At 38.1% G+C, this 12,950-nt stretch overlaps 1 pseudogene; it reads left to right on the top strand.

The window, feature by feature from the left end:
• Positions 1-8,064: 8,064 nt before the first annotated feature.
• Positions 8,065-8,162, top strand: LOC145583601 (small nucleolar RNA R71; annotated as a pseudogene).
• The last annotated feature ends 4,788 nt before the right edge of the window (positions 8,163-12,950 follow it).

The raw sequence follows: 12,950 nt of genomic DNA, 5'->3' as shown, positions 1-12,950 counted from the left end.
ATCAAATTCCCCCAAGCTAGACTTTTGCTCATCCTGCAAAACAAAAGCAGGTAGGAATAGGATGAAAAATTTATTCGATGAAAAAGGAAAGAAAAGGGTAAGAATGTACACTAAAACTCACTTTTGTAGGAATCACAGTTGTTTTTAGCTACAACAAGCCCTTTAAACCCCAAAGTCGCAAATGAGGACGAGTGAGGTCGTAAGGGTATCCAAAGAGTTTAACTCATAACTCTTTAAGGTAAAAATGAGGCAAATCATTAAAAAGAAATTAAAATCAAAAAGGAAAAAGGTAAAACAAAAAGCTTTCGAAATGGACTTTTACAAATGATCAAATGCTAGTGAATAAACAACTTTATATACAATAAGGGTATGCACGTTCCAAGATATCCAAGGTTGATTGAAACATAAGATATGTTAAGCATAGAGAACTAATGAGACACAATTCACCTTCATCCCAAACAATCTTACCGCGTTCCCTCTATTAGTTTCAAATCCACCTTTAGTGAGCATCTCAATGATTCCTCGAAGGAACCCGAAAAGAAGAGATTTTAGGGCTACTCGACATCTTGACTATGCACACCGCTCCATAGGCTTGACTCACATCTCCCTCCACCGACTTGTGACTCAACCAAAAAGGTCAAAAAGTTTTGAAAAGGGTTGTAATGTAAGGGCGAAAAGGGTGAAGGTAGGCTAAAATTTTCAATTTGGTGGTATACCTAAATTGTGAAGCAAAGGGTGATCAATCCTTAACACAATAATCAAGCAATCACCAAACAAAAAACCAACACCCCCAAGCTTATTCAAAGCCAAAATCACAAACATATATACAAAAAGCGTAAGAACGCTTCCCCTAAGCTAAAAAGAAGCATTGTCCTCAATGCTTAAAATAGGGAGAAATACACTTACATCAAAATATTTTTGAACTTTTTCATTTTTCACATTTTTTCACTTTTGCCAAAGCCTTTGAATGTGCTTTGCTTTTTCTCATTTTTTCATTTTTCTATTTTTCACTGTATTGTATTGTCCTTGCCTTTTTAAACTATGGACAGCTTTTTCAACTTGGCATTTGCTTTTAATCAAAAAATATATACAAAACAAACTTGCATACATTATAAGAACCAATACTCAAACTCACCCACCACAATCTCCAAAAATAATGATCAATTGCTTCACAAAAACCAAGAATGGGAACAAGAATGAAACAAAAGGCTCATAATCTAAAGATATGGCTTGAAAAGAAAGTTTATGGCTCAAATGGTTAGTTAGTAGGCAAATGGAAACCCAAAATAAAGAAATAGAAACTATCTTAAAAAGAAAAATCACCACCCCGAAGAGATGCCTTTGTCCTTCCTAAATAGCTCGGTCGCAATCTCGGAAGACAAGAGTCAAGTTCTAGATAAAGCATACAAAAGTCAAGGATCCATGTGCCGCTCATGCAAAATATGTGGAAGGCTAGAAAAGAATGAAACCTTACATGGTTGTAGCAATAACTCACTATTAGTTTCAAATTCACCAAAGGGAGTAACTCCATCTTACCACAAACAATTAGAATCCGGCTTTAAGGTCCAAAAGTTCTAAAGACACTACCTTAGCATACTCTATCCTAGAATCAACCAAACATACTCTTAAACCGTACACACTGATACCACATAGGAAACCATTCATTCAGAAGTAAAAGGTCGGATGGTAATATGTTCAAATCATAAGCAAAACATTAAAAGAAAACAAAAAAAAAGCCTCAAAATCATATTTTTGTATTTTCACAATTTGAAAAGAAGAAAAGAAAAGGAAAATAGAAAAGAGAAGAAAAGGAAAAGAAGAGGATAAGATGAAGAAAAGCGCAAAGATGCATGCATGTCATATAAATTTTCAATCGTCATACAAGCGGTCATTTGACAACATCGCCAATGACCCCAAACACCTATGGTGTTATAAAGAAAACATCCTCGAACCGTTCAACTCTTCCTAACTAATCCTAATCTATGAAAACAATGAAAGAAAAGAAAGAAAAGAGGGAAATAAGAAAGATCTCACCGAGTTATCCAAGCTAAGCTAATAAAAGTGGGGCAAAAGAATATACCACCTCCATGAAGCTCCAATCAAGCATTAGCATGAATCGTCAAAACTAAGTGAGAATAAAAGACAAAATGGAACTATATAAAAAAAAAGGTTAGTAACTTCAAAACAAAATAGTAAGAAAGAAAAATCAAAATAAAAAGACAAATTAGCAAAATCAAGCTAATCTACAAAATAGCAAAATCAAAACAAAATAACAAAATAGCAAAATCAACTATACACTAAACTACAAGCATTTGGATTAAAGGGATTTGGATTCAAGGGTTTTGGATTTAGGGATTTGGATTAAGGGAGCAAAAGCATCATCATAGAGCAATCATCTCAACATTATCATTAAAAGATACTCAACAAGATATGCATGAGATACTTATAGAAAACAACAACACTCAACAACATCAATCATAAATCAAGACAAGCAATCACAAAGCATCAAGACACTAAAGATCAAGGATATTCAACAACAACAAAATTGGCCACCGAGTCCCTTCCATAAGAATAATGTTTCCCCCAAGCTAAACAAAAATACATCTCAACATCCCACCAATCCAAAACAAAAGATCACATAATAAAAGGGATGGAGGAAAAAATCACAAAGAGGGAGAACTAGTTACCACTACGCCCGACATCATAATTGTTGTCATCCCTATTATAGGAGAACTTGGATGGGGAACCATAAGGATCCCATCCCCCGGTGTAGCCGGTTGGCTAGCCATAGTGGCCCCTAAAATTGTCTTGTTGCCAAGGGGCTAAGGGAGTGAATTGCTCGAGCAACTCTGGTGGCAAAGGATGGGTGGGATCGACATATGGGTAGTTAGGATCACCCCTATAGTCGTTCCCACCAGGCACACGGTAATCATAGTTACCGTGCTCATCCGGGAAGGTGCGAATCTCGGTGTTAGACCCTTGAGGTCCTTGCCAATATGGGTAGGTAGGCCTCATATCACCCCCTCTAGACGGCACGGGACCGAGTTGAGGAGGAAAGTAAGGGTAGTTAACCACGGGGGTGATTTCCCCACGGTTAACACTAGCATCATAGAGTTGTTGCTGTTGAATGAACATACCTTGTTGCATTTCGGAGATGCCTCTCATTTGATTGTAGATTGCGTTAAAGTCTTGGTCATACATCCCTTCCATGAGAATTTGCATGCTCGTCATTTGGGAACTCAAAGCTTCCATGTCGGGGTCGGAAAATTGATGTTGTTGTTGTTGAGGTTGAGGTTGAGATTGTTGTTGTTGTTGTTGTTGTTGTTGTTTTTATTGTTGGCGTTGTTGTTGATGTTGTTGGTATTATTTCTCTTCATTGAGGACGTCCTCCATATCATCATCATCACTGGGGAGGCGATTGCTTTGGGGCACAAACCATACATTGGGAGCATGCCGGTGAAGGGAGGTCAAGGAGGGATTAGGGAAATAGCAATGATGCTCACTCCTCCTTAACCAATCAAAAACCTCGTCATCATTGTTCTTTACTAAGAATTGAACTTGTTTGAGCTGAGCAATGTCGAGGTAAAGAGAGTTAGCTTCCCCCACTGGAGTACAAGAAGCGAGGTATCGACCAAAACCGAGCTTGGTAGCCAATCTAGTTACCATGCTACCACATTGAATATCCCCCGACTTCTTCCCATGCATGTCAATGCAATTCTTCAAGAATATGTGCCCAAAGTTAACCCTTCCTCCCAAATCCTCTCTAGTAGCCATCCAAAGAACCACTAACTTGGCCTTCGACATTTTACCCAAGTATTGCTTTGCAAAGACTAAGTATCCCAAGAGTCGATGAAGAACACGAAGGCACAGTTGAAATATATCACTTGCTAGAGAGTAGCGAGCGGTGAACTCGTTCAATCCCGAGATGTCATGCCACCATGAATTTTGAGCAACCCATCAAAGAACTCATGCTCAGAGAAAAAGAACATCCGCACCCGGATTGAAGTCAAGAGCCGCATTGAATTCGGCTAGAGAAAGAGTCTTCTCCACGTTGAAGAGTTGAAAAGAAATTTGGAAATCCTTGTCATCAACCGGAGTAGAAGATAATGAAGCAAGAAACACCCTTGTAGGCTTAAGGTAAGTTCGGTAACATGTGTTAACAAAGTTACCTATCTGGACGTTGTCAAACAAAACCAAAATTTCCTCATCGATCCCCAATTTGATCATGCTATCTTGATGATAATGCCGAGAGGGCTTTAAGGTTCGTTTTTTAAAGTCAACAAAAAGTGGTTTATGGTTTGGATTAGAAAATCGTGATTTTGGTAATGGTAAAGGATCATTGCTCGGTTGTGTTTGAGGTGAGGGTGAATTTGTGGGTGAGGGTTCCTCAATTGAAACTTATGTTTTTCTCTTTTTGGAGGCGAGGGCTTTCATAATTTTTGACATATGTGCTCCACAAATATAACAAGCAAAATTCAATCAAAAACTCCTCTATCCACCACAATCACAAAACCAATCACAATACTACCACACCACTTTCAAGCAAACCACCACACAATCCCAAGCTTACTACCAAGAATTCCAAATTTCAACTTCTTCAAAGAGCCACCAAAATTTATCAATTATGCTATACAATCAACAACAACACAATGTGAGGCAATTTCAATCAACAAAAAACAAATATGAGCACCTAAATTATCCAAACAATCACCATATTCAACAAAATCAATACTACTACTATTCACAAGTATGAATAACCAAGTTCTCACTACGAATTGATGTAATAATGCAAAACAAAGGTAGAGAAGTTTATTATACCATACAAGAAGCAAATTTGATCAACTTTTGAGCCCCAAATTCCTCCAAAACGAAAAACCCCAATTTGCTCTTCAATGGAGGAAAGAGAATGGAGAAGATGAAATGAAGGAAAATAGTATGTATTTTTGTGAAATTAATGAAATTTGAGTAGAAATTTGGTGATTTTGTGAGGAAATATGAAGATTTGATTGAAGAATTGGAAGTATGGAGTTAGGGTTTGTGTTTATAGAGAGGTGAGGGGTGCGTTCGAAATGAGGTAGGATGAAATGAGGGAAAGAAGAAGAAAGAAAGAAAATAAGGCTCGGTGATGGGCATCTGCGCGGTTGCGCAGTGAGGGTGCGCGCCCGCGCATGCAAGCTGCGCGCCCGTGCTGCTTGGCTACTCCCCCGCGTCGTGCTGCTTCTCTTGTTTCTTTCTCTTGATGCGTTCGACTATGGGCTCTATGCATCTTTATCATCCCGGGATTGTTGAACCCACTAAACATATCAGTTTCAAAACGCCTTGACAGTGGGTTCAACATCCCAAATTAATGAGAGCACCATAATGAACCCACCAAGCACAAATTTCCTTCATATCGAAGCATTATTTTTCCTAACTTACCCACTAGATTACCTTACCCATATGACTCGAAATTCAAGAAAATCGAGCATACTCTCATCATCAAACATGAAACTCTTTCTCATTATGCTCATGCTCGCTTAAAGGATCGGATTCCCATGAAAACAACCTATAAATATAAGCACAAAACAATTGAAAGAAAGAAAAGAAATTAAAAGAAAAATAAGAAAGATAAAATCAAAAAGGAAAAAGGGTTAGAAAATCGGGTTGCCTCTCGGGAAGTGCTTGCTTAAGGTTCTAAGCTCGACCCTTCCTCCAAATCACAAAGGGTCAAAGAAAACCACTTTGTCCAAAGCGGTAGAGTGTCAAACTTCTTGCCATTCTATGGAAACTCCACTTCCTTTTTAGATGCATTCTCTTGTTTTGAAAACTCCGACTCAAGCTTGCTTTGTTTCAATTTCATTTTATTCTTCATGAAAGCTCTCTTTTTCTTTGTTGTCTTCTTACTCCTTATAGTGGACGGCTTTGCACCATCAACACATTTGGAGTCATCTTTAACCTCTCTTGGGTAGGGCTCAAGCCATGAAGGTATATCAATTACATCCTCATACACAAGTTTTGAGGGCTCCATGTTATCTTCACTAACCATCTTGCTTTTGACACATAAAGGAACATCATCACAAGCTTCAAGAGCATCGTTAGTAGAAGACACAAACATGCATACATTGTCATTAGAACGAGGTGAATTGATACACATAATTCCTTTCACGAAAGACAAAGACTCATGCATTGACTTTAGCTTAAAACTTGCCTTGTTATTACCAACACGCAATGTAATAAGGCCACCTTTCACATCAATCAAAGCACCTGAAGTAGCTAAGAATGGTCTCCCTACGATAATAGGTATATTGTCATCTTTTGCAATTTCAAGTAGAATGAAGTCAACGGGAATTGTAAACTCACTTATCTTGAGGGGGACATCCTCAACTCTTCCTTTAGGAAACTTAATAGATAGGTCGGCCAATTGTAAGGTCATGTTGGTTGGGAGAATCTCACCTAGCTTAAGCTTCTTAAAAACGGAATAAGGCATTATGATAACACTAGCACTAAGATCACAAAGAGCATTTTGAAACATTTTTCCATTAATCTTGCAAGGGATTTAAAAATTACCCAGATCTTTCATCTTTTCGGGTAAATCATTATGAATAAAAGCACTATAACACTCCCCAACTTTCACCGAATCAACCTCATTACACTCTCTCTTGCCACTCAAAATTTCCTTAAGGAACTTAGAATATCTTGGCATTTGTGTCAAAGCTTCCATAAAAAGGATAGAAAGATGAACTTCCTTAAGCATATCAAGAAATCTCCCAAATTGCTCATCAATCTTGTTTCTTAAAAACTTTTGGGGATATGGAAGTTTGGGTTTGATCACATCCTTATGCAATTTTTCTTCAATTTTCTCTTCCTCTTTAGCATCTTGACTCACCTTCCTTGACACATTAAGCTCTTTGTTCTCACATGAATCACTCACCTTCTCACCCTCCTTACTCTTCCTAGAAACACTCTCTACAAGCACTTTACCACTCCTAGTGGTGATAAAATACACCGGTTTCTTAGGATCAACTCCTTGAGAGGGTAAAGAAGTAGGGGTAGCAATCTCCTTAAAGGTGTTTGCTAATTGGGTGATTTGTGTTTCATGCATTTTGTTGTATGTCATCATCTCATCGAACTTCTTGTCACTCACCGACATGTAAGTGTTCAAAATATTGGTTTGGTTCTCAATGATTTATTCCAAAGTAGTCCTAGAAGATGAAGGTTGGGCATAGGAATTGTCACCATTGCCTTGAGTTCTTGGAGCAAATCCAGGTGGGGGTCCCTTTTGATTGTTGTTTTTAAAATTACCCTGATTTTGGTTGCTCCAATTACCCCAGTTTTGATTTTGGCCATTTTTTTGGTGATGGTTACCATAGCCTTGGTTTTGGATTTGGTTTCCATACCCTTGACCTTGACTTTGATTCTTATAGCCTTGATTGTTATAGTTGCCTCATAACTTTTGATTTCTTTGGTTTCCATAACCACTATTTTGGTTATAATTATCAAAGTTCCCTTGTTGGTGAGAAATCCTATTCCTAAAATTCCTTTGTCCATCAAATCTTTGCCCATTGTTATTATTTGAAACAAAATTCACTTGTTCACATTCATTGTTATCAACATCATCACAATTATCAAAAGCATGTGGACAATTTGAAGCATCATGGTCATACGATCCACATATATCACAAAAACAAACAACCATTTGACATATTGTTTAAAGTAGAAGGAGGAGTTGAGTTAGAAGATGTATCTCTCCCCTTATTGTGGGAGGGAAGAATTGGTGCTTGTGATGAAGCACTCTCAAGCTTTGCTTCGATCGAGGTTATCTCATTTCCCAAGTTCGAAATTTGTGAGGACAAATTGTTGATGGCATTGAGATGGTTGATTGAATAAACCGTAGAACCACTCTTGTTTGTTGTCTCTCTCTCACCCTCTTGCCAATCCATGTAGTGTTTCACTACATCCTCAATTATGTCCACCACCTCCTCTTCCGTCTTGTTCATGATAGGGCCTCCGGCACCAGCATCTAAGCAAGATTTTCCTTGAGAGCTTAGACCTCCATAGAAGATTTGGATGATTTGATAGGTGGGAATCCCATGATGTGGGCACTCTCTTTGATACTGCTTGTACCTTTCCCATGCCTCATATATGCTCTCATTCCCCTTTTGCTTGAAGCTTTGAATGAGCATACTAGCTTCGGCCATCTTCTTTTGTGGATAGAAACGAGATAGAAACTCCTTTTTCACTTCATCCCATGTCCTCAAAGAGTTTGGCTTCACCTCTTTGTCCAACCACTCTAGAGCATGTCCAATAACAGAAAAGGGGAAAAGTTAAGTCGAATGAACTCTCGAGTAACCCCATTCACCTTGATGGTATTGTAATACTTCTCAAACTCCTTAAGATGGTTGAGGGGACTCTCATGATTGGCTCCACTAAATTGACGCCTCTCTATCAATGTAATCATCGTCGATCTTATCTCAAAGTCATTTTCCGGTGTTATGGGGGAGCAATTTTGCTTTCAAATCTATAGGCCCCCGGAGTTCCCAACTCCTTCAATGCTACTCTCGGATTATCACCCATGCTTTCTCGTTCTACTTCTTCTTCTTGATGGTCTTCCTCTCTTGAGGGACTTGAGCTTAAGGAACGATTAGCAACCCTTAACTTTGTTATGGTCCTCTCAATTTCCGAATTAAATGGCACTAAAATTCGATCTTGTGCCCTACGCATACAAATCTTAAAGAAAATATTAATAGCATGGCTACAAATGTAGCCTAAAAGAAGCAAAATATTTTTGTATTTTTTAAATAAAATGGAATAGACTCAATCAACTATAGCAAATAACCATGCCATTCCCCAGTAACGGCGCCATTTTGACGGGAGGAAAACCTAGGTCGTTGAGTTCTAAGGCTCCCCCAATCAAACCAAATTTATAACCAAACCTAACCCTAGTATGGGGTAAGTCCGGGTCGAACTCAAGGGAATGAGGTATGAGCTATGGTCTCTAGTTAAGCTATTCCGAAGTCTTAAGCAAACGATTTAGTCTAAACAAACAAATCAACATAACCAAAGCTAACAATAGAAATCAATATGAAGGTACTAGGGATTTAGGATCCACATGCATTTACGATAAACATGCTAATTTGTTGGGAAGTTGATCAATCAAATAATGCGAGGGAAATGATATTTTCAATCAAAATCACTTGAAGAGCTATTTCCTAGGGTCAAGCTAGTGGTCTCTACGAATGACAATCAAAGGAAAATCGCAAGACATAATCAATCGATAATAGTAGCTTCCAAATCAATGTGTCGTATCAATGAAAACTACAATGCAATCTAGCTTGATAATCAAGGTTAGCCACTCCTCAACAAATCAAACACATGCACAATCCATCAACTAATTTAATCACAATATCAAATCAATCAAAATCCCCAAATTAGCAATAGCTTATCATTCATACATGCTTCACCACATCCCTAGCAAAGGATCTACTCACTACACATTGTAGAATTGAAAGGCATAACTAAACTAATCATCAATTTCATCATCAACATTGTAATCAAAATATCAACAATCAAATCAAACAATCTATAGAATTTCAACAATATATCAAAGATCAAACACTAAAATTGCATTAAGTAGAAGGAATTCTTACAAAACTTTTATCAATATCAAAGAGAATGAAGATAAAAAAATGTAGCAATTATCAATTACCAAGTTTCTCTCTCTAGAATCTAAGAACAAAGTTTCCCAAAATCTTGAGCTTCTCTCTTTAAAAATCTCTTCTGATGAAAAACTAGTCTAATTCTCCTTCAATTCTAATCATCCTCCTCTAAAAAGAAGAAAATCTATATATAGTAAAACTAATAAAGGAGAATTTAGTTAGACGTCCAAAACGAACCTCAATAGGCGCGTCCTCTCCTCAATATGCGCGGCCGCGGAGAAATAGGTACGGAACGGGGAAACAGAACTGTGCGGCCGCACCTCGCACCTGCGCGGCCGCGCCCCTGCCTGTGCACCCGCGCCACCGTCGTGCGCGCCCGTGCATTGGAGCAGGGCAACTCCTCTTGTGCATCCGTCCATGCTTCTGTGCGCTCCACTTGATGAACATTGGGGGTGGCAGTTCAAGGGCCTTCACGGTGGGTTCAACACTATTTTTGATGCCCACGCAGCTTGAGAGTGTGGCCCAGTAGACTTGGACTTTGCACCCCTTAACACTTGAGCTTCAAAGGGAGAGACCGACTTGCACCTTGAGCCTTACAAATCCCGAGAAAAAGCCATTGAGCTCCTTGAACATCACCAATCTCCTAAAATAAAAGAAAAGCAAACAAATAAAAGAGAAAAGGCAAAATAAACTAAGAAAAGAAAGAAAATGGGAAAATAACTAAGGAAAACACAAACTAGAGAAATAACAAGTAAAACTAAGGAAAAAGAGATAAAAGAGGTATAAATGCGATTAAAATTCATCCTAAAAGAGGTTAAATGAGTGCCATAAATGACACTCATCAATACCTGATGGATTAAGTTATCAATCGAGTTCTGGTTGCCATTTGGTATGCATAATGAAGATGGTAATTTAATCATGTCTTCATTAACTACAGGCTCCCTACCATAACTAACTCTTAAAAGAAATGTTGCAAGTTCTTCATCATGTCTGGATCTCATATTTTGAGTGAGGTGAAGTTGTTGAACATGCTTCCAAAGTGTTGATTTAACTAAACATGCATCAATGGTTTGAGCTTTTGTTCCTTTAATTAGTCACAAGTGAAAGAATTATGGCGCTCAATAGAGTAGCTTTTATTTCCTTTTTCTATATTTTCTTGCTTTATTTTCATATAATTTTTCTAGTTTTCTTTTATTTTCCGTCTTTATAACTCATTTTGGTTTTTCGTTTACTTTTATGAGTTTTTCATGATTTTTGTTCTTAATTTGTTATTTTAGTTTAGTTTCTATTCATTTTTCTTTACCTCTTACTTTTACTTGAATTTTTTTTAGTGAAGTTTCAAAGTTTTATTTGCTACGCTTTCACGGTTGCGCCCTCATTGATTCTAGGTCATAAAAGCGCAAATATTTGAAGATCAAGGGCTGCCTTTCTCGCGGGCATCATCACGAGAGCGCCGACGATAGGGATGCACGAGAGCGCTGAGAGCATAGCTTCGCACAAGGATCTACGAGCGAGCAAGAGGAGTCGTGCACGCCGCAACACCACAGCAGAGGTGCGTGCGCGCAGACCCCTCTCTGCATGTGTGCAGACCCTGCTGTGCGTGCGCACGGTTGATGGAACGGAGAGTGCGCATGTCCTTGCTCCGAACCTCTTCGCTCGATTTATTATAAATACCCCTTGACTTTTCCTTTTTTGGGGGATGACGATTGCACTTGTACTTGAGACTTATTCCCAGATTTAGTAGAGAGAGAAAGTAGAGAGAGAAACTTTTGATTACTTGTTTTGTTCTTCAAATTACATCTTTGAGCTTGGATTTCTTCTTCAATCAATGAAAATTAGTGAGCATTTCTTTCTCCGAATTTACTTTTGCTTGCTTTTTCTTTTAATTCTTGAATGTTTGATTTGATTGTTGATCTTTAGTTTGAGAATTTTTTGAATTTGATTTTCTCTTTGATTAAGATTCAAATGATGATGTTTGTAATTCAATTTGTTTTGTTATTCAATTCCATTATGATTTGTGAGTAGATTAGTAGCTAGGGAGAAGGGGAAGCATGCTTGATTGATGATTTTGCTAGTTGATAATTCTTGGTTGATTGAATTGATGCAATTAAATTGGTTGATATAGTTGTGCATGTGATTAATTTGAATAGGAGTGATCAACCTAGATGATTAATCTAGATTGCATAGCAAATTTCAATGACATGAACCCTTGATTTGAGAATTGCTTTAATTCGTTGAATTTGATTGTGATTTTCCTTGTTAGTCATTCATAGTGAACCCTAGCTTGACTTATAGGAGATAGCTCTTGAATTCTATTAATTGAAACTATTGTTTGTCCTTTGCAACGTTTGAATCAATTGAGTTCTTCATCGACTAGCATGATCATTGAGCTTGCATGTGGAACCTTAATCCCTAGTGTTTAGTATATTGATTTTCTTTGACTTGATTAGCTAGTTGATACCTTAGTTACAATTCAATTCACTTCACCTCTCATTCTTCGAAGTAGCTTGACCATAGACTACAACAATCTCCCTCTCATTCCTCATGGTTCGACTCGGACTTCCTATACTAGGAATAAGTTTGATTTTCTTAATTGTTTGATTGGTGGTGCTTTAGTTTTCAACAACCTAGATTACAACGCATCAAAATGGCGCCGTTGTTGGGGAGTGATATTGGTGCTTTGTTATACTTGTTGAGTCTACTTCATTTTTAATTGGAAAATACTAAAAGATTTTTCTCTTTTTGGCTACATTTGTAGCCGTGCTACTAATTGTTTCTTTTGAGATTGTATGCGTAGAGCACGTGGTCTTTAACTAGTGCCACTTGATCCGGAAATTGAGAGGACAATTGCAAGGATAAGAGTTGTTAGGCATTCTTTGAGTTCTAGCCCTTCAAGTGAAGAGGAACCACAACAAGAAGAACAAGCAAGGATGGGAAAAAATCCAAGGGTGGCGTTGAAGGAATTTGGGATTCCGGGTGCATATAAGTTTGAAAGTGAGATTGCTCTACCTACAACACCGGCAAATGACTTCGAAATAAGGCCGGCAATGATCACTTTGATAGAGTGGCGACAATTTAGTGGGGCTAAACACGAAAGCTCGCTAAACCATCTAAAAGAGTTCGAAAAATATTGCAACACTATTGAAGTGAGTGGAATCTCCCAATAATTCATTCGCCTCAAGCTTTTTCCCTTTTCTCTCATAGGGCGTGCCTTGGAATGGTTGGACAAGGAGGTCAAACCCAATTCTCTAAGGACATGGGACGAAGTGACCAAGGAATTTCTATCCTGTTTCTACCCACAAAAGAAAACGGCGG

Source organism: Chenopodium album, chromosome 15 (genome assembly GCF_948465745.1).
Source record: "Chenopodium album chromosome 15, dcCheAlbu1.1, whole genome shotgun sequence".
Classification (NCBI taxonomy): domain Eukaryota; kingdom Viridiplantae; phylum Streptophyta; class Magnoliopsida; order Caryophyllales; family Amaranthaceae; genus Chenopodium; species Chenopodium album.
Note: the sequence above shows the minus strand (reverse complement) of the source record. Positions and strands in the feature narration are given on the sequence as shown.